The sequence below is a fragment of the Elephas maximus genome, chromosome 10 (assembly GCF_024166365.1).
Source record: "Elephas maximus indicus isolate mEleMax1 chromosome 10, mEleMax1 primary haplotype, whole genome shotgun sequence".
In the NCBI taxonomy this organism is placed as follows: Eukaryota; Metazoa; Chordata; class Mammalia; order Proboscidea; family Elephantidae; genus Elephas; species Elephas maximus.
The window spans coordinates 92,823,343-92,850,445 of record NC_064828.1 but is presented as its reverse complement, the minus strand read 5'-3'; the positions used below and the strand labels follow the sequence as shown (position 1 = coordinate 92,850,445).

The 27,103-nt window shown below is 39.2% G+C and overlaps 1 protein-coding gene across 1 annotated transcript in view; it reads right to left on the bottom strand.

Annotated features, from left to right (window-relative positions):
- Positions 1-27,103, bottom strand: part of NRXN3 (neurexin 3) — a 1,867,393-nt gene that overhangs the window by 12,021 nt on the left and 1,828,269 nt on the right.

Here is a 27,103-nt window from a genome sequence, read left to right as displayed (position 1 = left end):
TTATTTTAATTTTTCAGTTGTTACCTACACTAGATTTTTATAATCATTAATTGTATGGGTCTGCTGTCTATGCCTCCACTGGTATTAAGAGTGCAGTGGGGCTATGCTTGCCATTCAGAACAAGTATTACAATAATTTGACTTGAAACAGCACATTTTATTGCAACCATTTCTATCTCACCATGTCCAAATAGCTCTGCCTAAATATAAAATCAAGATTTGAGAACATCAGATGCAATGAGATAAAATTGCACTGTCAGAATTCCACTTGGGGAGTGCATTTGTTTGGAAGAAATAAGTTGCTAAATGGCTTGGGGTTGAGCTTGAAAAGCCCAAAGATATGTTCAAGTCATGGAAATTGCAAGACCACCTCATAGGTAGAGTGGGCCTAGCTTACTAGAGGATACACATATAAGTGAAAGCCAAGAGGCAATGTCCCATGTGTAATATTGAATACTTAAAGTTCCTCAGAGAAAATTTTGGAGAGATGAAGGAAGAAGGGACAATCTCTGGAATCTGGGTACAAAACCATGGGAAGACTTAAAAAAAAAAAAATTATAAGCAGAAAGAGCTGACAAAGGAGTTTGGGGAACAAATACTTAATGAAGATTTTTTGCTTTAAATGTGTTGTGAGGTAAACCTTATTGTCTCTTCTATAAACTACACAAAAACATTTTAATTGATTCTTATTTTATGTGTCCATGTGCTGAAAGGAGGGATTCTTCTGGAGGAATGAGTGCTTCAGCTCTGTATCACAGTTTGATTTAGAATAAAACAGAGACTATATACGTGGATGAAAACCCTGGTGCTAAGTAGGCAGTTTGAATCCACCAGGCACTCCTTGGAAACTCTACAGGGCAGTTCTACTCCGTCTTATAGGATTGCTATGAGTTGGAATCGACTCAACGGCCATGGGTTTTATTTTATATATATGGACATGAAATCCTGGGAATATGAAGGCAGCTGTCATCTGGGCTACAAAATTACCCCTGCATACACCTAACTTCTCACAAGCTCTTCTCAACACAGGCGATGTTCAATGAAGGGGTAACCAAGTCTGGTTCATGCATGATATTTGTTTTTAAACAGAAAGTTCAATCATTTGTTTTTAATACCGAACAAAATTGCCCCAGGTAAAAAGGTCAGGTAATGTCTGTCCCCAAACTCAGTTTCTACAGCTAAGTAGAATATGTAGGGAGGAAAAGAAAAAATTAAACTTTCAAGAGGGAAGAGAGAGCAGAGGATATCATTTAGCCTAATACTTGGAATTATATTTCTGTATTAATGATCTACTTGCCCAATTTAGATCAATTTTTTTTTTTTTTACTTAATAATATGCATAAGAACAAATAACACACTGGAGTTGGATTCAACTCGATGGTAGCAGGTTTGGTTTTGGTTTGGTTATTACATTTTAAAAATTGGTAAGGTAATAAAATGTTAAATCTGGAAGGACCTTAAATTAATGTTTTTTTTCCCTCTATGTTTACATAATGCTTAGCTTGTGCCTGTAATTCTATCCCACAATTGCCATTCTTCTTTGTGAAGCTGCTGCAACCTATACAGATTTTTATTGACTCCAACACTTTATTGCATTTAATTTGCTTTCTTTTTCAGTCTCAGCTAGACTCTAAGCAACTTTAGGACAAAGGCAGTGTTTTGCTTATTTTTATACTTCCTGCTATTAGAATACAATAATCATGTGAACATGTATTGAATAAATTAGTGAATAAATATACAAATTAATTATATGTAGTTGCTTACCTTTTTGCCCCCACAGTAGCCTAGAATTTCCATGTTATTGTTATTAGTTGCCACCAAGTCATTTCTGACCCCATGTGTGCAGAGCAGAGCTGCTTCACAGGGTTTTCAAGACTGTTACCTTTCAGAAGCAAACTGCCAGGCCTATCTTCAAGGCACCTCTGAATGGGTTCCAACCGCCAACCTTTCAGCTAGTAGTCAAGCGCTTAACTGTTTACACCACCCAGGGACGCTCAGAAATTTCATAAAGTCATTAAAATCATGAATAGCCAAGATTGTTCATCCTGTGCCTGAAACCTGGTAAACTGGATGGGAACTTTAGAGTCAGAGGATCTGAGTTCCAGTCTTGGTTTCAACACATGTTGGCTTGCCAGGACATTGAACAAGTCAGTTAATCTCTCTTGAGTCTGTTTCCTCTTACTATGGGGATTATAATGTCTTGTCAATTAACCTACCCTTTTAAAACCCTGGTGGCGTAGTGGTTAAGAGCTACAGTTGCTGACCAAAAGGTCGGCAGTTCGAATCCACCAGGTGCTCTTGGAAACTATGGTGCAGTTCTACTCTGTCCTACAGGGTCACTATGAGTCAGAATCGACTGGACAGCAATTTTTTTTTTTTTTTTAAGAGGGTAAGTTTGCAGTACTAATAAGATTCTGAATGTGAATGTGCTTCTCAATTCTAAAGGGCTTTTCAAAGGTTTGTTACTATTGTTTTCAAACCACGTTAGCTATAAAATAAGGGTTTCATATTCAACAAAGGAGGTGGAGTCTCAGACAATTGTGATCATTGCTAATCAAAGTGTGGTCCTGGGAGTATCTGTTCAGCATTGCCTGGGCTCTTGGTAAAAATGCAGACTCTTAGGCCTTATCTCAGGCCTACAGAATCAGAATCTCTGGTGTAGGGGCCAGGAATCTGTTTAACTAACATGCCCTCCAGATGATTCTTATGCATGTTAAACCTTGAGAATCACTGATTTAGGTGACTTGCCTGGAAAGATAGGGAGTTGGTCAGAGTCTGTGGCTGGGCGGTGGGGGATTTCTTAAATGAGGATGGAAGATAGGTTTAGAATATATTAGATGGACACACACTTTGTATTTCTTCTAATATAACAGGCTGTGGGACACCAAGATGACATGGAAAACTGAATTTTTATTTTGTTCCTGCACCTAACAGCCCTTAGCCAGTATCCAGTGAACACAGGTCATTTCAAGGCTGGAGTCCTAATTCATGTACTGCACTAAGTGTTTTATTTCAGCTAAAAAACAAAACAAAATATTAACTGAGAAATATCACTGAATCTCTAAAGGTCTGCCATAGAGTATGGTGATTTTAACTCTTAAACACTTGGTATCTTTCATGAATGCATCAGCTATCTATCACATTTTGAGCACTTACTATGTACCTGGACACTGGGCTGATCCTTTACCTGCAGAATCTTATTTAACACTCAGAGTCAGCGGGGGCATTAGGGTGCTATCATTATACCATATTATAAACAAGGAAACTGACATCTTAGATATGTTGTCTAAGATCTCATAGTTTTGTGAGCCCTGGAGCCAGGAGGCAAACACAAGCCTGCCTGAGGTCAGAGCCCTTGCTCTTTATCTTTTATCCTAATGACTCCTGATTTTATATGAATGTTGTTATTGTCGTTGTGTGCTGTCGAGTTGATTCTGACTCATAACGACCCTATAGGACAGAGCAGAACTGCCCCATAGGGTTTCCTAGGCTGTAAATCTTTACGAGAGCAGATTGCCAAGTCTTCTCATCTACAAAGACTTCAGTGGGTTCAAACTGCTGACCTTTTGGTTCACAGCCAAGGGCTTAACTACTGCACCACCAGGACTCCCTTTGTATGCATAAAACCAAACAAAACCCGTTGCCGTCAAGTCAATTGTCACTCATAGCGACGCTAAAGGACAGAATAGAACTGCCCCGCAGAGTTTCCAAGGAGTGCCTGGCAGATTCAAACTGTCAACCTTTCTGTTAGCAGCCATAGCTCTTAATCACTACACCACCAGGGTTTCCTTTGTATGAATAGATGCCATGAAATATTTCTTGATCTTGGTATGTTCAGAAAGGTAAAAGCTTACTCAACACTGAAGAAACAACACTTCTGTCAGTAGAATATTTCCCTGCTAAAGTTTGTAAAGAAGCATATAATGAGTTGAAATATATCTCCTAAAAATGTAAGTTTATGTCCTAACTCCTGGTACCTGTGAATATGACCTATTTTGAAATAAGATCTTTGACGATCTAATCAAGTTAGGATGAAGTCATACTGGCTTGGGGGGAGAGGGCTAAATTCAATGACTGGAGCCTTTATAAGACAAATAAGAGGAAAATCAGGACACAGAGGCACAGAGGAGATACAAGGAAAAAGACCATGTGAAGACGGAGGTAGAGTTTGGCATTATGCTACCTTAAGCCAAGGAATGTCAAAGATTGCTGACAACTACCAGAAGCTAGGAGAGAAACATGTAACAGATTCTCTCTCAGAGTCTCTGAAAGTAACCAAGCTGCGGACAGCTCACTTTGGAACTTTTGGGCTCCAGAATTGCGAGAGAATAAACTTCTGTTAAAGCCACCCAGTTCGTGGCACTTTGTTACAGCAGCCCAAGGAAACTAATACAAAGCATAAAATATTGTTTATACAACTATGGTGGCAGGTCTCATTGACTTCACTGGAAATCACTTCAGGGTGCAAAGAGACTGTGGGAGAGAGGGGCAGAGGGGAGGGACAGATTGGTGCAGGAGACGAAGACTCAGACTAAGAGAAGCCATTGGGTTTCAGTTTTAGCTATGTCGTTAACAAACTAGATGACTCTCTGGGATACAGACTTCTTTAACTACAATGTGAGCAGAGTGGATCAGAAGGCCTCAGAGATCGTTTTCAGCTCCAAATTCCGTGATCCTATGAATCTTTTCTAAAGGGATATTGGGGAGGATAATTTTGAAGGCATAGGGGTTTGAAATAGGATGACCTACGAAGTTGTTTTTGTACCTAAGTGGTAAATGTAGACATACTTCAATCATACCATGCTCATACATAGATGTTTGCCTGAAAGTGGCAATCTAATCATCTGCAGACTAATATAAAAAATCTGTTGCCTTCAAGTTGATTCCTACTCGTAGCAATCCTACAGGACAGAGCAGAGCTGTCCCATAGGGCTTCCAAGGAGTTGCTGGTGGATTCAAACTACCAACAGTTTGAATTAGTTTGGTTAGCAACTGAGCTCCTAATCATTGAGCTCCTAATCATATGTGAGGAACCATTTAGAACCATTTGCATTACTAGGCATCTTACTAGGTCTACCTGAAGGTTTACTCAAACCAGCAAGAGTAGCCTCAATCCAAAACCTGATTCCAAATAGTTATTGTTACTACTTCTTTCCAACCCCTACCCCTGTTGTTTTTGTTAGGTACTATCAAGTCAATTGTTGACTCACAGTGACCCCATGTGACAAAGTAGAACTGCCCCATAGGGTTTTCTAGGCTGTTAATTTTGCAGGAGCAGATCACCAGGTCTTTCTCTCATGGAGCTGCCGGATGAGTCTGAATGCCAACCTTAGCCAAGAGCTTAACCATTCATTGCACCACTCCCTATCCCTACCCCTCCAATAATGCTAGGTTCTTAAAGTTTAATTAGCTCACATTCTAGTGGGTGAATTTTTGTTATTTCTGCCTGTAATTTTACAATTACTATATTTCACTCTTCTTGTGGGTTAGAGTCAAGCTCTAAAGAAGTCTCATTTAGATACGCTTCCACAAGAATTTATTTATTGGAGTGGGTGTGGATCTGAGGGTGGGTGCCAGCTGCTCTACCTATCAAACCATGTGATTTAGGACAAGTCACTTGCCCCCTACCCGATCCTCTAGAGCCTCAGTTTCCTCATTTATAAAACCAAGAAGCCTTCTGTCCTTTCTAACTCACAAATTTGTGGAGGTCACTCACATGTGAAATCACTTGGGGAACTGCAATATACTCACTTTAAATGTAAGATGATGTCATTAGAGATATACAATGAGCTCAGTACTAATCTTGGTGCTACTGAAAAGACCAAAGAGGATGATAACAAGGGAGGAAATCTCATTCAATTCTTGAGGAATATCTCCCAAGAGACATGAGAATTGTGGAGTAAGATGAGGACATCAGGCGATGGAGGGTGAAGGTAAAATTTTAGCTCCCATCTCTCCAAATGCTAGTACTGGTTAAGATTATATGGAAGAGAAATCCCAGTAAAGACATTGTCATGAATTAATAGTTTTCATTTTATTTTAATGCTTATTAGGTATTAGTGTAAATAAGCCTTTCTTCTCCCATGATATTATAAGCTCCCTGGTGCAGGAGCTGAATCTTTTTGCTTATTTTATGTTCTCCTTTAATCTGTCCAGCACAGGGCAGGGCACACCGCAGGCAGGTCTTCAGTAAGTATATGTGGAGTTGAGCTAAGAAAACAGAAGACCTTGCAACAGTTGGCTCTTTGATTTGTGAATTGGGCGGGATTCAAAAAACGCTTTCATTGTAGACGCTAATTTCTTTAATCAGAAGGGGATAAATCAATGGAATGAAACAAAAGAAAGAGCAGTAAAATAGAGTTCAAAACTGCTAAACAAAGGCATGATGCTTCAAATAGCTTGAAAGCACCTTGCAAAGAGCAGCAGTTCCATTTTTCCCTTGCAGGCCTTCATAGCTCCGAGCATGGTGTTTTCCCGAACAAGGCATTGGGCAAATGTTTTGTAAACTAATAATTGAAGCATCGCATTCTCCTTCTGTTTTATTTTCTTTGATTCTCTTTCTAAACCAGATGGGATTTCCCTGAGTTCTAGCTGGCAGTTCCAAAGCAAATTGGACCTTCTCATCCACAGCTGGCTTAAAGCGCCTTCTGAAAAAAATATATCACTATCTAACTCATTCTCCCTTCATAAACTGGTGCTGGGTTGTTTATTAAAAACTCAGGCTTTCCTTCACAGTTGTGTAAGCTAAAGATAAACTAAACAGAATAGTCAAGCCTACGGCTGCCAGATTTTGATGACTGTCTTCAGGCAGTAGGAAGGCACTTGCCAGCCAAGGAAATTATTAATTGGAGTGGGGGGGGGGGCATTCAGAATGTACTGGGTTATCTTTGCTGCTGTGGCACTGCAGCTACTGCCAGCAGAATTTGACAGCAGTGGGACCTTTATCCTCAACTGGTACAATGACACTCGATGATTGTGTTCATGGAATATTAAATTATTCAAGGTTTATTTTGCTTCTTTGTTTGCAAAAAAACTCATCTACTCTGTCATTATGACCAGAATTTGGACTGTTTCTCTGTGCTGGTGTGTTTTTTTGGGTGGTAGCAGCTGGATAGTCAAACCTGTTGCCTCCTTTCTGCAGAGTCTTAAGTTCTCTAAATCGTTCATGGAAAACAGCTGAGCTTGACATGTTGCAATAAAACTCATCATACCTTGAAAACACCTTTTTTTCCCCTTAAAATCTATCTTCATCGGAAGGAATATACAGTGTTCATAAAATCAATACCAGCAAGGTGTTTTCATACTTAATGGAAATTGGGATTATGTAAAAAAGATGAAAAGCTTATCCAAGACTTATGCACTTGGCATCAAGATGATATACCATGACCGTGTCTAACCATGGCCTCAAACAGTTGGTTTATAGGAGAGGAGAGGCCTGGAGAGGTGCCTGGGTGGGCAAAACACAAATCATCGGCTTATTTTCAATTTTTGTAAACTGAGTTACTGTAGATTAGGAGAGGAGCTATGATCAATTTCCTAGTCACTCCAAAAGCTAATGAATATGGACCTCTTGATTAATAAATATATATGGTTAAATCATAAATGTATGTGATCAAAGAGTTGACATAGTGATTTTCTCCCAAATATGAGGAAAGAGAAAATAAGAATACATTATAATTGTATAATTAAAACATTAATTAACCAGCAACCTACTATGGAGATGATGCTCTTAACATGTATTGAGAAGTTGCTCTGTGCCAGGGCATTGTTTTTAAATTCTTTAGATATCTCATTTAACCATTAGAATTACATATTACATAACAGTAAATCTGGACTTAAAAACGTTAAATAATTTGCCCAAAGTTACACAGCTGGGAAGTAGAATAGCTGTGATTGTAACCAGTTCTAGATATTTTACATTAAACCACAATGCCACCTTTACATAAACATTTAACAATAATTTCTCAGTGAGTATGGGAAATTACAACTTCCATAAGTACTCCTAGGATCTTCACAGGCTTATCTCAAACTCTTATGGCCTTGAAATCATAATTATACAATGATTATTAATGTTCAGAAGGTGTTGAGGGTTTTATTTACGAATTTATGTATTTTCACACAATCTCAGGTCACTAAGCCATATGTACTAAATCAAGCTCTTATCTGCCGGTTGTGGGGAAACAATGGCAGGCAGTGTCTGGGTATCTGCATTTTTTAAAAGCTACTCAAGAGATTCTTGTGCAAAATTAGGTTTGAGAGCACTGCTCCGAGTAACTTGGTTATATTTGCTCTTTTTACCTGGAAAGGTTGGAAAGTGGATTTTGGTCAACGATGATATAAAAAGAGATTTAAACTTGTCATCAAACAACCCAGACTAAAGTCCCAGTTTGATCCACACTTTGTGACTTTGAACAAGTCACACCTCTCTTTGTTTGTTAAATTAAGAAATAATTCATATACTTTTTGCTTCACGGGGTGTTGATTTAATCAAAGGAGATATTACATATAAAGGCACACTTAAATAAAGAAAAAAAGACATCCAGAAACATGGTGGCACAGTGGTTGTTTAGCTGCTAGCCAAAAGGTTGGCAGTTCGAATCTACCAGCTGCTCCTTGGAAACCCTATGGGGCAGTCCTACTCTGTCCCATAGGGTCGCTATGAGTCCGAATCAACTCGACGGCAACAGGTTTGGCTTTTTGGTTTTTAACAGTTACTAATACAAGGATCTTAAGACCACACAATGGATGCTTTTGGATACTCTACCTATTCTAGAAGTAACATGGTAGAAGCTTCAGGAACTAATAAACCAGTTGCTGTTGAGTCAATTCAGAATCAGGGTGACCCCACGTGTGTCAGAGTGGAACTGTGCTCCATAAGGCTTTCAATAACTGATTTGCACAAGTAGATCATCAGGTCTTTCTTCTGAGGCACCTCTGTGTGCACCTGGACATCCAAAAGTTCAGTTAGCAGCTGAACACGTTAGCCGTTTGCACCACTACCTATCAAAATAGTCAAAATGGTTTCATTCCTTTGCCATTTTTAAATACTTAAATTACAAGAGTTCTCTGAATATTTCTGATCCATATTTTCTTTCATACCATATTCTAATCCATCACTGATACTATTAAAAAAAAAAACCCATAAACGATTTGTTGGAGGAGATCATCACATTTTTCTTTTTTTTTTTTAATACCCTATTGTTTTATTCTACATTTTAACTCCGAACTCATAAACCAAACCCATTGCCATCGAGTCAATCCTGACTCATAGTGACCCTATAGGACAGAGTAGAACTGCCCCACAGAGTTTCCAAGGAGCGCCTAATGGATTCAAACTGCCGACCTTTTGGTTAGCAGCCGTAGCACTTAACCACTATGCCACCAGGGTTTCCCCCAAACTCATAAAAAAACTCATAGGCTGCACTAATTCTTCTACGACGATAGGAAGCATCATTTCTTCTGCCCTTGTTCAACCACCATAGATGCTAACACGGCCTTGGGTAGGTCAGAGGACAGAAGAATTCGCTTCCTGCTGTGTCCCATCAGAACCACAGTGTTTACTACGCTTATTAGACTGAAATGGCATTAGGACAAGGGCAAGCCGCTAGCAGGACTGCAGATTAGCATTACAAAATGAGAAAGGGTTGCAGGCAGCTTTGAAAGCAGGAGTGGCAGAAGCCATCTGGTCACTTTTAAAATCTCCTCAGCCAGACTACAGTCACTTTTTTTTTCAGTGTTGTCTCCAACGCTATTTTCCCGTGGTAATAGTCAACAGATCCTGAGATATTTTGTTTGTGCTGCCTTAGATGAATATGCCACTTGATTTTTAAGATTTCATGCTACATATGATGGCCATGTGAGGTAGCTATTAAAAATATGACTGGGAAAACATTGAAGGTTTTATTTTTAGCAATTGTGCCACATTTAATTAAGGAAGTCAGCATGGAGAAACCCTGAGATCCACTTACGACCTCTATCTTTATGCATTAGCTTAATGCGCGCACATGCGGTGATTCCCGAAAGATGGCTTGCTCATTAATTTTATTCCTGTTTCATAGTATTAATGTATAGCAATGTTTCTCCTAATGCTATTAGCCAAAAGGTCATATTTGCTTCTTTAAATGGGTGGAGAATACTGAGAGGTGAAACTTAAAACTCATAAACTGCTAAGTGTTGCCTTTGAATAATCATGTGGCATATACATGGGCTTGCTTGAACCCTTCTTGTTATTAAAAGGAAGGAAGAAAAGAAGGAAGGAAGGAAGGAGGGGAGGAAGGGAGGGGAGGGGGAGGGGGGAAGGAGGGAAGGAGGGAAGGAGGGAAGGAGGGAAGGGAGGAAGGGAGGAGGGGAGGGAGGGAAGGAAGGAAGGAAGGAGGGGAGGAAGGGGGGAGGGGGAGGGGGGAAGGAGGGAAGGAGGGAAGGAGGGAAGGGAGGAAGGGAGGAGGGGAGGAAGGGAGGGGAGGGGGAGGGGGGAAGGAGGGAAGGAGGGAAGGAGGGAAGGGAGGAAGGGAGGAGGGGAGGAAGGGAGGAGGGGAGGAAGGGAGGAGGGGAGGAAGGGAGGGGGAGGGGGAGGGGGAAGGAGGGAAGGAAGGAAGGAGGGAAGGAAGAAGGAGGGAAGGAGGGAAGGGAGGAAGGGAGGAAGGGAGGAAGGGAGGGGGAGGGGGAGGGGGGAAGGAGGGAAGGAGGGAAGGAGGGAAGGAGGGAAGGAGGGAAGGGAGGAGGGGAGGAGGGGAGGAAGGGAGGGGGAGGGGGAGGGGGGAAGGAGGGAAGGAGGGAAGGAGGGAAGGAGGGAAGGAGGGAAGGAAGAAGGAAGGAGGGAAGGAAGAAGGAAGGAGGGAAGGAGGGGAGGAAGGAAGGAAGGAGGGGAGGAAGGAAGGAAGGAAGGAAGGAAGGAAGGAAGGAAGGAAGGTTGATTTTTAAAATTATCTATTATTTAACACAAAATATATTAGCTTCATGTAACCAGCTTTTTAGGACAATCATTATCTTGAGCAACGAGGCAGAATCCTTTGATAGGGGCAGACCATCACTACTCTCTCCTCCTTTAAAACATGATTAGGAAAGGCACTAAGCAAACCCCAGATTGCAGTACACACTAGGCTCAGGACTAGGGCTGGAGCAGTATCACATAACCTCAGAGAAATCACTTTCTCCTTATCATACCAGTTTTGTTGTTGTTTGTTTTGTTTTTGGTCCAATGTAAATTCTCCATGGTGAAGAGAGTATTTTATTTTGCTTAAAAATACTCAGCACGAAACAAGAGAACATACTATTTTGGCTCATGCATTTGTCTGTTTAAAAGTCAGGGCTACTGCACTATCAACTCAGGGGGCACCATTCCTATTAAAAAAAAAAAAAAACATTGCTATGGAGTTGAGCCTGACTCATAGTGACCCTACCTAGTCTATAAAATAGTATTTCCTGGAGTCAAACAATGCCCTGCTTAACCGCACTTTTCTGTCTATTAGTAGGATATATAACTACTTTTAATAACTCACATTGACTCTGGGTTTTCTCTCTTTTAGTTTTGTTGAATTCAGCCAAAATGTGGACATTACAGTAGCACATAGAGGACAAATGTCCTTAGTCACTACCCTTGTTAACCGATGGGGAACAATGGAGAGAGAAGAGTTAAAGGAATGTGGCAGAGTACATCTTAGGTACCCAATAAGTAATACTGAAAAATAAAAAGGCATTTTCTAATGCACCCTGTGGCTCAGACTAATGGGTGCAAATCAAGATGGAAAGAGGATGCATGCAGAATCTCACCATAGGAAGAGTCTGTGCATTTTAGCTTTGAAACAGCCTTCATATCTGAAGGCATCTGATTAACCCACAACCCTTAAAACTTATTTCTTTGGTTTAGAAGGAATATAATTCAAAAGCATGGACTTCACTATGTGGAAGTCTCTAGAGAAAACTCCCTCTGATACTTTTACAGAAAGTGACATCAACAAACTATTAGTGGTGAAAAGGTTAACTTTGTAAAGCAGTGGCACTCCCAATTTGTGGCCCAGAGGACAAACCCAAGAAGGAGAAAGACATGAGGATATCTGTTGAACATGTCTCCAGACAATCCAAGGAGACGTGTAAAATTGGTTGCAGCTGGTTGGGTCTTTTCCCATAGGTTGGTTATATATCCTACTAAAAAGCAAAGCTTCTAACAAATAAGTTCCCCTGACCTTGCTAGAGAAGACACAACACTAGGAAGCAGGACATGGAGGTGATCTGATTATATAACCCCAAGTGAATGACTTAAATTCCCTACACCCTATTTCATTGCCTGTGCAAACTCAGGGTTTGATAAGATGATTTTTAAAACAGCAAACGATTTAAGGAAGGTAAGTGTTATTGCTAATGGAGCTCAAAAGTGTTCCAAAATCAATACTATAATTTCCCAAATATTTCAGATGAAATCGAGTTACTGTTTGCCTAACACCTCATTGTTACATTAACAGAACCTTATGTTTTGGGTTACCTTTTTTTTTTTCCCCTCGTAGGAATCAATTGCTTAACCACTTCAGAGCACTCCTACCTTGGTAGAGCCTAGGAAGGGCTCACAATTTTTGTGTTTCTTGCTGGGAAATGGCAAAACCCTACAGTCATTCATGGTGCTTGATAATAGTTTTACTTGGGTACATGAGGGTACCGAGTTGAGAAACAGGAGACTCTAATAATCTAGGGATGAAAGTTAATTTTCCACTAAGCCGGGTTGCCATTGGAGGACCTTGATGGAAAGCAGGTGATGAAACAACTGTGGACCAAAAGGGAAAAACACAGGACCTAGTCGATCGGGGAATTTTTTTAGATGTTTTGTAAACAATGACAGCTTTTCAATCTAGCAGCTCTACTTTTCAGAAAAAAATGTTGGGCACGCCTAGTTTTTATTGCTTTGGAAAGCTCTACCCCTCTGCCTTTTGTACTGTGCTAATGTTTAGATGTAGGAGATTCTCTGGAGCTCTCAATCCGAGGTGTTCAGAGGCTGCATGGCAACAATTACCCATCTGTACTCTGAAGCTTCAAGCAGCTCTTTCCCTGCTGGGACGCTCCTATTATAGTGGTGGCCAAATAAAATAAAGGTACATAGATTTTTGAAAAGTGTAGTTCGGAAGCACCACAGGTAGCTCTGTGTCATGTGGGCTAGTTTTATCTGTTCTCCAGAATAGTGGATGGAACTTTCTCATGAGCCAGGCTTGGTACTAAAAGTGTAACATTTCCTTGCTGAAGAAGGGTACTTGGTTTAAACAACTGTAAAGTATACTGGATGTCCATTGACAAGAGTTTCACTGAGAATCACTTAGTCCTAACCCTCTGGTCTTAGAGTCGGAACTGGTTGCTAGACAGCCAACTGGAAAGACAGAATGGGCAACGTGTGGGCTATGAAAACAGTAGCTATGGATCACCTTGAGCATCTTCTTTGTCATTTGCTAATGGGTTCCTTCCAGGGCACCAACCTTTTCAGTCCAAATTCCTCTGTAGTTGAAAATAGTTCTATAGCTGAACCATGCTGAGAGGAATAATTTTGCATTTGTTCTTCTTTTCTCTACATAATGTCAAAAAGAAAACATTCTACTCTGAAATGCAGAATTGTGGGAACTTGGAAGCCAATTGCAGAAGACTGAGTTCTGATTGAAAATTACTGTGTATTTTATAACCATCCACAGATAAGCTAGGCCATTTTATCCATGCCAGTGTTTAAATTGCAGTCTCCTCACAGTGGCCAAGTCTGATAGTGGGATTCTCCTTTGCTGTCCCTGGCAAATTTCTTGGGTGACTATCATGATCATCAACCACAAACCACAAAATCCATGTGCTCTGTGCAGGGATGTGGTTCAGTGCTGAAATCCTAACTGTGTTTACACCACATCCCAGATCACTTTGCCTGTGAAGAAAAATATAAACCCCAGGACAATGGCCACATTCCAACTTGAATAATTATATTGGTTGCCCCGGATTTCTTCCACTCAAGCCATCAATTGCATCATCTGGGATGTAGCAATTCAATTCATCCCATACACCATACTTCCACTGCCTGGGAGCAAAGGCTCTGCCACAAAAAGGGCTCCCCATGAGCAACGGTTGCCATAAATCTTAGAACAGAGGTCTAAAGAATATGTAAGGGCTCATGAACAGGTAGAAAGAATCAAAATCTTCAGATGCTGAATTTTTTTTTTCACAGTTAAAAGAAAAATTTAAGGGTAGTATTAATACTTATTCTATTTTATCATAAAAAGACAAAGTGCTATAGACAGAGGAAAATGTTTTAAAACAAAATAGTTCTTCTGCAGCCTCACAAAGCCCAATAAGTGGCAACTGCATATGGCAGGTTCTAAAGAGGGGCCTCGTTTCCAATTTTGTCACCACGGGCATGGACCAAAAAGAACATTGTTGTTCCTGAAAGGGGCCCTACGACATGGACTCAGTAGTTTGAGAAATTACAGTGATTCTGTTTGTTCTGTGAAGAAGGTAGGGAGTGGAAAAGAAAATGTGCCAAAAGAAGATAAAGACATGTCTGAATCCAAGGCTACTGCCGTCCTGTATGGGAACAAATACAGACCCTTCTCTTTTGGATTTTGATTTTGTTCTTTTCAATTATTTACTACTAATTTAGAATACCACCCTTGGCAAAACTACTTAACTAGCCCCTTTGGGGAAGTTAAGAGTTATAGAATTTCCTGAAACACAGCAGGACATGTGGCTACATTAGAAAGATTCATAAATAATATTTTAAACAATGACATTTTCATGCAAAATGTTGTGGCTTCAGCTGTGAAGCTGGGGAGGAAATAATATAGATTGAAACAGAAAGGTTAAGAGAACCAGCTCGCCAGCCAAGTCAGAGGAAGCATCCTACCGCACATACTCTGGGCTCATTTAGCAGTTATAAGACCGGTACCTGGAAATCCCTTGTTGGATGAGAGGAAGGTGGCAGAGACAGAAATAAGAAAATGAACTGAATGGGTTTTGGGTGAATGTACTTTAAATTTCTTTAGTAACAAATGTTGTATTTCTGTGTTTCCTTTGTTGTGTTCTTCAGGATTAAGCACATTGTATTAATATTATTGGTGGATGTGAGATAATTCTATTCATTCAACTACCAACTGTCTGGATTTACAGTCTATCTTATACAATGAGACTTCCACAGTAAATAACCTGCTGATTCCCGTGTGCTGTAATATGTGTGGAGTCTCTAGGTGGTGTAAATGGTTAATGCACTTGCTGCTAAGAGAAAGGTTGGAGGTTTGTGTCAAACAGACCCTGGAAACCCTATGGAGCACAGCTCTACTCTGATACACATGGGGTCATCATGAGTTGGAATCTACCTGAGAGCCACTGGTTACAAGCGAACATGTTCTTTCACGCATATCTTCTTGGGAGGGCAGCCAGAGCTCCTCTCCTCTGCCTATTTACATACAAGATATTACTTGGCAGATATATATCAGAATGATCTCTCCAGATTGAAAATGTTTTTCCACACCTGGGTTGTTTTCATTCCAAAAGGTCCAATTAAATAATATTGTGCTGTATTTGCATAATTATTCAGTTTAGCTATAAGGCCGAGCCACCAATCTGGATCTTTAAATTATATATATAAAGACTTATATGTGTGTGTGTCAATTAAGAACTTAAAAATCATTGATCACTGAACTTATCTCTTAATATTTTGATAGAGTGCATACAGGATCATTTAAGGAGGACTTTGTAGAGATGGGAAACCCTGATGGTGTAGTGGTTATGAGCTAGGGCTGCTAACCAAAAGGTTGGCAGTTCAAATCCACCAGGCGCTTCTTGGAAACCCCTATAGGGCAGCTCTACTCTGTCCTATGGGGCCGATTTGAGTTGAAATTGACTTGACGGCAATGGGTTTGTGTGTGTGTGTGTGTGTGTGTGTGTATGTGTGTGTGTAGTAGAAATGTGCATTTAGGAGGTATTTATTTTAAGGACAAGTTCTCAGATTTTGGATAACAACCTCTGAGAATCTTATGAAGAATGCTTTCTCTTTCTAAATAAAAATATTCGTGTAAATAAAATTTTGTGACTAAGGCCAGATCTAGTCCATGGAGCCCAGGCTAAAATTTTAAGAGGACAGCATTACAAAAACAAGGCAAGAGGTAATGTCTGTGAAAATGTCTTTTTAACTCTAGAGTTATATATACTTAGGAGGAACTGCACAATAAAAGTAACAGAGAAGATTAATCCTCATTACTGCTATAACCAATGTAGTTTGGCTCACTGAAATTTAATTCATTTTTTTACTATCTCTCATTATCTAAGTTAATATAAAAGCCCATTATTAAGAGTCAGTCTACAATTTGCCTTCAATGTAAAACATATTTTATTCTACTATAATGTGACTAGATACTGTTAAATTTGATATTCATTAGCACTAGTAAAATGAACCCAACCTCAGGTGCAAATCTAACAGAGCTGAATGTTAATTAATGTGATCCAAATAACGTAACATTTCAGGCTTGCTTCTATCAGGAAAGATGTGTTATGGCTGTATGCTAATAGAAAAGTCTATTAGTTGCATGGATTCCAATTTCCTTTATCTGTATTAGTCACTGAATGGTAGGTTTCTTCTAAGCCTAATATTTTTTCATTGTTTATGTTTAGAGAACTGGTTTAAAACCATAAAATTATAGAGCAAGATTTCAGTGGAAGAATTTAATATATTTTAATCTGATAGCTTCATTTATAACTTTTAATCTAGAAGAACAAATTCATTTTTCTCTCAAATTTCAAGCTTGATGTCTATATTTTCAATGCCGGATAATAATAATATCAGACATAGAAGGGAGCTTTATATTTTCTCTATATATTTGAGCCCCACATTAATCCTGAGATGAATGGAGTAGCTATTATTCACATTTTAAAGCAGGGTTTGTCAACCTCAACATTCGTGACAAATTGGGCCAGATAATTCTTTGTTGTGGGGGCTGTCCCATGCATTATAGGACGCTCAGCAGCAACCCTAGGCTCTATCTGCGAAATGCCCAATAGCATCTCCCGTGGTTGTGATGATCAAAAATGTCTCTAGAAATTGCCCAATATCCCCTAAGGGACAAATCTGTTGGTTGAGAACTACTGGTTTAAAGATAAATCATATTGCAGAGAACTTAATTCACTAGCTCACGGTCATGAAAACATCAAATAATAGAGCCATGGCTACAGCCTATGTCTCTGATATCTCATTCTAAACCTACCTCCTATGTTCCACCACATAATATAGGAAATATTCCATACTGTTATTTTCTTACTGTTTCTCTTAAACCATGACTATCATTAACACAAGCTAATATCATACAATTAATAAGTAGAAGGCAAGAGGTAACATATATGACAATGCTTTGTAAAACTATAAAGTACACAGAAATTTCACATATGAATGCGCATGGTTGAGAGAGAAGGAGAATCCATTTTTGACACACTCATTTGGGGGAAAATCACAGAAGACATGGAAAACTGGGAGCAACGTAAACTGGAAAGTAGGAGGTGGGTCCGCTGCTGCTTCCTAGCACCCATCTGAAGAACTAATCTTAAATAGTAGTTCAAGTGCTTAATGCAATCTGGCTGCTATTGCCATCTTTCCAAAACACTCTATTAGCTGTTGCAGTGGAATTTTGCCAGCAGCCAAATTATTCGTTTTTAGTCTCTAGTGAGTAGCAGGTACAAATAGGGAGAGTTCATCGTCTCCATTTCTAAGCATGGCAGAAATGTACATAACTGAACAGCCTCATCCTCTGGAGAGATTAAGTAAAGCTGGAAAAACCCCATGTTTGATAAGACGAAAGTAAAAGGAAACACAGTGCCTAGGCCTACAGAAGCTGGGTCTCTAGAAATCAGTGGCTATATCTTGACTTTTCATGATTCTAGGAACTTCCCAGGAGCATGGACAGAACGCACAGGGAGAGTACACACACCTTCTCTGACCCTAAGAGCACTCTTCTGCCTTGGTTGTGTGAACCCCCATAGCCTAACCAAGTTCCACACCAAGTCTAGAACTTGGCCAGTTCTCAAGGAAAAATACTCTCTCACTAGCTCTTAAGTTGACAAGATTATGCAAAAGAAAAAAAAAAGGTATGGTGATAGGTCTGCAGTTCTACTAAGCTTCAGAGAAAGTGTTGTTTCTTGTCCCTTTAAACAAAACTACACAGCTGCTGAGAAATCAAGCATTTTTCTCAAAATGCTCTCAACACCCCTACCCCCCCAATTTTCTATTGAATCTATACACTTCCCTCATTTTTCTTTTCCTCGTAATTCCCTGGTGGTCTCTGTCTCTAATAGGACTGTCAACCCTTAAAGACCTCATATCATCACTTTCCTGAAATGGACTGGAACCTCCTAGGAGTTTATCTGTCAATTTAATACTTGTGTCATCTAAAAAAAAAAAAAAAATGTGAGCTTATTCAACCTTTTTCCCATTTCATCAATCAGTGTGAAGGAAATGAGGGAGAGGACCAGCAAATAAGTGGCTTGCAGCTCTTAACAGGGCCTTCCCTCAAAAGCAGCCTGAATAGTTTATTGAGCAAGTCCCCTTTTATGGAGTGAATAAATTAGGAAGTGGGCAATAGAACAAGGTGGTTTAAGTCTCTTAAGATCAAATTGAGAGATTACTTTGCTTTTGTTTATGTTTACTCTAATGCCATTTCGAATCCACCAGGCTTTCCTTGGAAACTCTATGGGGCAGTTCTACTCTGTCCTATAGGGTCGCTATGAGTTGGAATCGACTCGACAGCATCAGGTTTGTTTGTTTTTTGTTTTAACGCCACTTAAAAAGTAGACAAGTTTCCCTCCATTGCAACATGCCTGGATCTGTCACTGAACAGTAAATCGAGACTTTTGTTTCCTAGTCCTGTTGTTCAGTGGCATCTGGAAAGGGTCTGGGATGACTCTCAGACCCATGGGCTCTCTCTACCTCCCAGGCTATATTAAAGGCAAAGCCTACCTTTTGAGCACCACCAGTTCCCTTTTCTAGTTGGGTCCTTGCAGAAGAAAAAAATATAGCAGTACTATATTGAGATATTCTCTCTTTCTTGGTACTTCTATCACACAAGAGCTACACACTTTGGGGTTTATTGAGGCTGCATCCAGAAAGAAAAGTCCCTCACGTTTAAGGTTAAAAGACAATTTCGTTCATTATCCAGAACCAAGGGAGCAGACTCCCCCAAGTACACTTCTTGAGCCCTTATCCAAACTCCTTGGCCAGATGAAAGATCCTACAAAGTACAAAATATCCTTTTTTGCCCCCCAAAATGTAATAAACTATTCTATAATCCATTTTATAATCCAAACTTCCACTTTGCAAGCTTATTAAAAGTCTCACAAAGTTACAACTAAAGTGCCATAGTCATAAATATTCCCTAGAACTTTTTCACTTTAAAAGAATGCAACTTCCCTGGGTAAGTTGTACCAGAGGTAAATTGACAGTCATTTGTGTGATAACAATAGCCTTCTCCATCCTACCATGCCAGGCCATTGTAAAGCAAGCAGCCATGATGCCCAACACATTTTTACAGCATGAATGAGCCTCATCACTAGCCTTTCAAATGCTCCAAGTGTGTTTTAGCCAGATAAACAAGCCCTGCTTGGAGGAAGTGCCTGAATTTGAAGCCGCCAAGCGTATCTTCTTCATTCAGAGTGTGCTGAAGGAAGCAATGCATTGTAATGAAATACAGTAAGCCGTGCTGTGGAAATGCAGGCACCTTAATATTAAAAAAAAAAAAAAAAAAAGGATTCTGAGGCTACAGTAGGCTGGGTGTGTAGATGACTCTATTCCACCGAGAATATGCTCACTAGTAATTTCTATCGGGGGATAAAATGTCAGAGAAGTCTGTTATCCTACAGAATTAAAAATATGTATGTCCAAGGATCAGAGCTAAGCTTTTGTAGTAGCCCATATATTGATCACTGTGTGGGTAATAAAATAATTATTAGTGATTCAGGCTATCACTACTGACCTTGACGGCTACTGGCTTCTGATTCCATAAAATGTGTTATGTCGCTTAACAAATCTAGATGGTAATCAGCAGAAATCTTACAAAATGCAATGGGCTACAGAAGCGATAGATTTTTATAAGCAGAGGGTGAACCACAAATGGACAATGACAGATGAAGAAAGAAGACATGCTATTCTCCAACTGGTGGAAAGAATGCGTTAAGTTTCAACCCAGTACTGGAGTGGTATTAGCAATCTCAAACATGACTTAAAAAACTCCCGTGGTGGGAATTTCTAATCTTGAAATAGATTTCTGATTGTTTCCTTTTGGAAAACAGCATATTCATTTATTGGTATTATTTTTAATACACAATCTTAGCCAAAAATAGTTTTCTTTTATCTCAACTGTGGAAGCATGAAGACATTTTAATTGAGGGGCAAGTATTAATAAATCAGAGTATATACAAGCCATTTCTTTCAAAATCATCAATCACACTGGGAAATGATCGACACCTTTAAAAATCACATTTTCAGTGACTGAATTGATGGAAGCTATAATGGTGAGGGTGGTAATGGAGAAGAAGGATTGTGCTTTGTCTAAAGCATGAAATTGTCTAAATTGTAAGTAAATCAATATTTGATCTCCACTTCCTCACCACTGTCACCAATACACAATTCTCATCACCAGCATAGTCCTCTGAGGCAATGTGTGAGGAGGCAAGCATATGTATGTTTATGTCATTTTGTGTATAAATGTATAATCATAATAGCATTAATAAACACTCATGCCAGTTTTGTGGTTTGTGGTCAGGTGTCCAGTGTGGCATGTGTTAGAGTCTCCATGACTCTAATACAGAGTTATTTTTATATCAAAACAACCATTCATGAAAGTTATTGACAGATGCTTTAGTATATGTGTATAATCTATATTTATGATTTTTTAAAAATCTGGGTTGTTAGCAGTTATGATCATATTTTACAGAACTCACACAATCAGAAAAAATAGGTAAATAAGTTCTAAACTGTCTCACAAGACACAAAAAACTATCCATCAAATAGGTCAGTTTAGGCTAAAAAAGCAAAGAGGCACACTGTGGCTGTGTTGGATTCTAGAAAAATAATAAAAAAAAAAATAATACTTAATGAGAAAACGAAAGTGCAGCACACTTTCACATTTCTCAGTTCCATATATCAAATAAGCATTGTGCCCCATGGGTAGGGAAGAGGGAAAGGGAGGGGCTTGAAAACAATTCTTTGTGCATCATTTTAAAATAAGGCCTTTGTCCACTGGGTGAGACTCCACTAATTTCAACATAGTTACCAACTAATTGTCCTTGAAACATTAGTTCTGAAATTTTCTTAAATGCAAACAGAACCATAGTGAGGAAAGAAGAGGAAAAATTTAACATGAATGGCAACTGATAAGGCGAATGCCTGTTTATCAAGTTCCATAATAATAAATAAGGATTCCTGCAGTGCCTGACCCAGAGAGAATCCACAAGCAATGTGAAAATTGGAACTGCTGTGAAAAATATAATAAAGAATAATTTCACCAATTGGTGTGATAAAAGAAGCTATGTAATGGCATTTGGCAGTGGCTTTAGAGCAAAACAGCTCAGTAAACAAGTGCAGTCCTAACGACGGAAGATAATGGGGCTGACTCTGAATGCAAAGTATGAAAAATGAAATCAGATTTTTTAATGGCTACAAATATGTTCGTCCCTTAGTAGCACTGCCTGACCTTTTCAGAATATGGGCTATAGGATCGAAAATAACTTCAGTGTATCCTCCATTTCCCATTTTGATCTTTTAGACAGCATGCTGAAACCAAAAAAGGAAACCCGTTGCCATCGAGTCAAATCCGACTCATGGCGACCCCATTGAACAGAGTAGAACTGCCTCATGGGGTTTCCAAGGAGCACCTGATGGATGTGAACTGCCGAACTTTCTGGTTACCAGCTGTCCTCTTAGCCACTATGCCGCCAGGGTTTCCAGACTACATGTAGATGCTATCAAATAAGAACATGCACAGAAGCAGAAAGCACATTTTTAAAAATTCACTCTATGTAATTTTTAAAAATATTTTCTCTGTAATGATATGCACAACTTTTAACAATTTGGTAGGCAGTTTCTGATAAATTCACACACTAACAAAAAAGGAAAGAGTGAAAGACATGTCAGAAAATAAAAAAGAAATCATAAAGCCTTAGAAAAGCTCTCCCAGCTCTTAAATTTAAGTGTAGGAATTACTACTAATGCTGATATTTAGAAGTGGCTGCTTTTATCTTTAAACAAGCCTGTTGTTTGAGGAGATATGCTCCAGGCATCAGATTTGGACCATTTGTTTTACCAGCTGTTTTTAAAAATGTGTTCATGATCGAGACATTTTCTATCTATCTCTAAAATTGCTTTTGTTGAGAGGTTTTTTCTCCCTTCCACACAGGAAAGGGTACAGATATGGAAAACAACATCTGCTGAAAGATCTCAGGGCTTCAGGGATGGACTACAGTCATAAGCTTCATGTGAAAAAAGAAGAACAACCAAAAATATTCGATAAGCTAAATGACTGGAGAGACTGCCACATTTTTTTTTTGGATTAAAGGTAATCAAATATTTTAATTCATTAATATAATCTTGGTAGTAGCAGTGACAGATGTTGCCTACATGGAAGAGAATCCCAATTAATCTATAGCTAGTTTAATTTTCTGGACTTCATATCAAGGGAAAGAGGGGCGAGGAAGAGGGAGAAAGAGAGGGTTGCAAAGATTTTAATTACTTATTTGCAACTGCATCCCTTCGTCTATTTATTACATTTAATAAGCAGATGTACTGATGCAGGGTGGTCAATCATTGAGGACATACAGCACCCAAAGCTGGGTTGAAAAATCAATCATATTCCCAAGTGTCTGTTGAGGGCCACTTCAAGTTCCGTCTGTGTTCCTGGTTTCCAAGAACAAATTTTAAACTTTCTGGTAATGGGTCATTTACAGGATGCCTCATGCCTACTGCTGCTACATAGCCACCTGGTGTATCCATGGACCATTTGCCAGTTGATGAACAGGGCTGACCCTAGGGAACTGGTGTGTGTTCATCTATACAGAACCCCACATACGATCATTATCGTCATCGTTGAATTTTCTCCAGCCGCTTTCCTCCCAGAGGCTCATATCATGGACTTAATTCAAACTCATGAGAAAAGAATGATTTTTTTTGAAGTACTAGTCTGGCATAACCACCAGATTTCCCTTGCTGGCCTTTTAATACAGTCTTTTACATTTTAAAAAATACCATGTATCTCTTCATTCTGATTATAAATGTAATATTCTATCTAGAAATTTTGGAGCGAGAATAGCAAAATAAAAATCACCCATTGACCACCACCTAGAGAGAACCACTGTTAAGTCTGTTACTGCAAATAAAATCCTTACAGCTGATTCAAGACACAAGCCTCTGGTTTCCAAGAAGCACTCAGTAAACTTAGTTTGACTCATCGTCAGGTGAAATGAATGGTAATATTTTTAATATTTTGATAATAAATCTCATGAAGCAGGAGGTTATTCGTATAGATTGTCTAAGAGACAGAAAAGTAGAGAAGAGATAAGAATTATAGATACAAATTCAGGAATTGCTGACGGTAGAGATTGCATCGCTTCTTTTGGCTGGGGAGTACACATCTGACCTTCTCTTGACACAAAGATGGATCGTGTTAGCTCAAACGTAGGCTAATTCAGCTCTCCAAAAAAGCTCTCCCTGCTTTGCTATAAGGTTTGAGATGGGGGGGGAGGGGGGAGAATTCTAGACTTAGCACAGCGGCTTATTTTTATAGGCATAAATTGTCTTAGAAGTTTCTATCTTCCTTTAAGTCTATTTATGTTTATAAACTGATTTTGACCTTTTAATAACACTTATCCTAGATTGTTTTAAAATTTTCCACTCCATGCATTCTATTTTGTGCCTCTATTCTCTTTTTACTGAGATTCAAAAACTATTTTAATACATCATATCTAAGTGCTTGATATTTAGAATAGTAACTTTTTGGGAGCTCAATGAAATGAATGGCTTGGTCTTAAGATCATTTTGTTCCTTATAAAATTTTAGTCTTAGAAAGGTCTTCAGTCTTCAAACTCTACTAAACCTAGTGTGGCAGCACAGGGAACACTTTCGACCCATTGTTCTTTGGTTTCTGGATGTCTGTTTCTTTGTTTTCACAGAGCAGCAAAATGCCAAGGAGGAGGTGGTGTGGGGTAGTGCTAAGGAACAGTTGCCAACTTTTATTTTGATAACTAAGGATGCTATCAACAGTAACAAAACATTGCTTTTCTAAAAGGCAGTCATTGTAACCATCAAAAAGCATAGGACATAATGTCTGAATACAGGACTGTCCTGTAAATTTAAGTTCATGGAAACCCATTATATTGTCCTTACTTTTCTCATTTCACCGTGAATCAGTGAAAGTTTTGGCAAAGCCTGGGTTCTGGACTTGAAGTTGGGGACCACTGCTCTAGTGTATCTACTAATCTTCTGTTCTTGGAACAGGAAGGTAGTGTCACTGACATATCATCACTAAAGCACGTGATTTGGGAATCTGTACTGTAAACCACTCCCAGTTTCCCACCCCTTGCTTCACCGACTGTTCACAAGCTCTTGTTTAGTTCCCCTTGTGACCAATAGAATATTGAACTGTGGATCTGATCCCTAAGTGGGTTGATGATATCCTCTCTTGCATGGCAACAATGACCCATAGAGCAAAGGTAATTAATCCATTACATACCCTCTGGATCCTCTGTAGGGTGCTATCTCATTTTAGAATAAAAACTTTTGGGTTTTCTTCTACCTTGATACGTATTATCTATAAAATGGCATGGATTGTAGACTTAGAACACCCGGGATTTAATTTCAACTAGCTCAGTGACCTTGAACTAATCCATTGACATTTGTAGATCTCAGTTTCCTCACCTAAAATAAAACAATTACAATGAACTCTAAAATCTTTCAAGCTTACAGTTTTAGAGTTATGTAAACTCTAAGGCTATAATAATAATAATCTACAAAAAACACCTTTAGCTTTATGGGAGCCTGCACAACCAATTACTCTTTAATTTGATATACTCAATGTCACTGAGCTAGACCTTAATCAGAAATCTGACACCAGCATATTCTTCAAATTTTCAAAGGGGTTAAATCCAAAAGTATTCTAAAAAATAAAACTAAGAATACTGGGTGTCTTATTGTTGTGCCTTGTTTGTCCATAGGATATATTTTTATTTTTTAAATATTTAATTTAAATGAGGTTAAAAGCAGGCAAGTTCTCTGCAGTTCATTATAATTCCCCTCATGGCTGATTGTATCCAACCTGGTCCACCTCATCCATCCATGTTACCCAGCTGGTCCCTCTATGAACTAAGTTTCCCACCTTGCTTTATATATAAATAAATAAAGTGATCTCAGAGGCTTATTAAAATACTAACTCCAAATTAGGTCATATTGAAAAGCTAACCCCTGCACCTCCTCCCTGCAAAGCCTCTCCTAATGGCACCATCTTTCTTGTCTCCTTGCATCATCATCTCTTCATTTGTTTTTTTTAATTTATTTTTATTTCTGATCTGTATTTCAGAACTTACAACTCCAGGCACGATACCACACCATGGGGCCTGGCTAATGGAGAAAGCTCATAATGTTATTACTAAGTGTCTCTGCTCCCCGAAACGAATCTTCTGCTCCCTCTTGGGTTGGGCCACATTAGGATCTGGCTTCATAGTTCATTCAGTGTTCATATGTGAGTCTTTAATGCTTCTCCTCCGTAGATTTTTAATGTTAAAGATGCCAAAGGGACTAAGCACTAACTCATAAAATAAAATCCTTAAATAACCAATGTCATTTTCACAGTAACCCTAAATATAGCTTTGAACGTGTATTTTCATAGCCCGCTCCTGTCTCATCTGCTGCCAGGTGGTAGACCACATTATTCTCCTCAGGACATTGGATACTCCTTCCTGCGCCACGCTGTATAATCTGTTACTTCCGACATTCACAGGGCTACGATATAAATAAATGCTTTTGCTCCCAATGCAGAAAGGAGTCCTATATATTGTGCCCCCTCAATTTGATTCTCCCCATTCACTGCCTATGTCAAAAAGAATGTTTTTCTCACTTTCTCCACAAAACTTACAAAGCTACAAATCAAAAAGTACAAGGAAAGAAGTTCTCAGCAGGTTGCAAATATCATATCTCAGTCATTTAGACATTTGTCAGCTCAATAACCCACAGCCAAGTTTTGGGGAAGAATTACTGGGATGTGACACAGTATGTGGGCTGGAGTTCAAGGAAGCTACTGGCACTAGTTTTTTACTGCCTAAAAGGTCTAAAAGCTGAGAAGAATGCAGCCCACGCCCAGCAGAGGCAGGGAAATCAAAGTACAGATTTGCAAAAGGAAGGGCAAAACGCCAAGTCTTAGAAAAAATGCAGTGTACAAGCTAGGTGGAGATGACCCTGGTTTATTTATTTATTTATATTTTACCATGTTTGCTATCAGAGGTAATGATATATTTAAAACAATGGCAGGAAATGGCCTTAAAGACGAGCTTTTTATGTCCTGTTGTATCCCATGTGGTCCTATGTACTTTATGGAGAACTCAAGAAATGTTTAGAATGACTTGAAATGGGCAAGGAAGACTCATCTATTAAAAAAAAAAAAAATGCCACAAATTCCTAATTTATTAGATTTCTCTGAATCAAACCAACCCAGTGCCGTCGAGTCGATTACGACTCATAACGACCCTATAGGACAGAGTAGAACTGCCCCATAGAGTTTTCAAGGAGCGCCTGGCGGATTTGAACTGCTGGCCCTTTGGTTAGCAGCTGTAGCACTTAACCACTACGCCACCAGGGTTTCCTTCTCTGAATCAGAGGTCAGCAAGTATAGCCTACTGGCTAAATCCAGCCAGATGCTTGTTTTTATAAGTAAAGTTTTATTGAAACACAGACAGACTCATTTATTTATCTATGTCTATGACTGCTTTGGAAACCCTGGTGGTGTAGTGGTTAAGAGCTGCAGCTGCTAACCAAAAGGTCAGCAGTTTGAATCCACCAGACACTCCTTGGAAACTATGGGGTCAGTTCTATCTGTCCTATAGGGTCTCTATGAGTCGGAATCGACTCAGTGGCA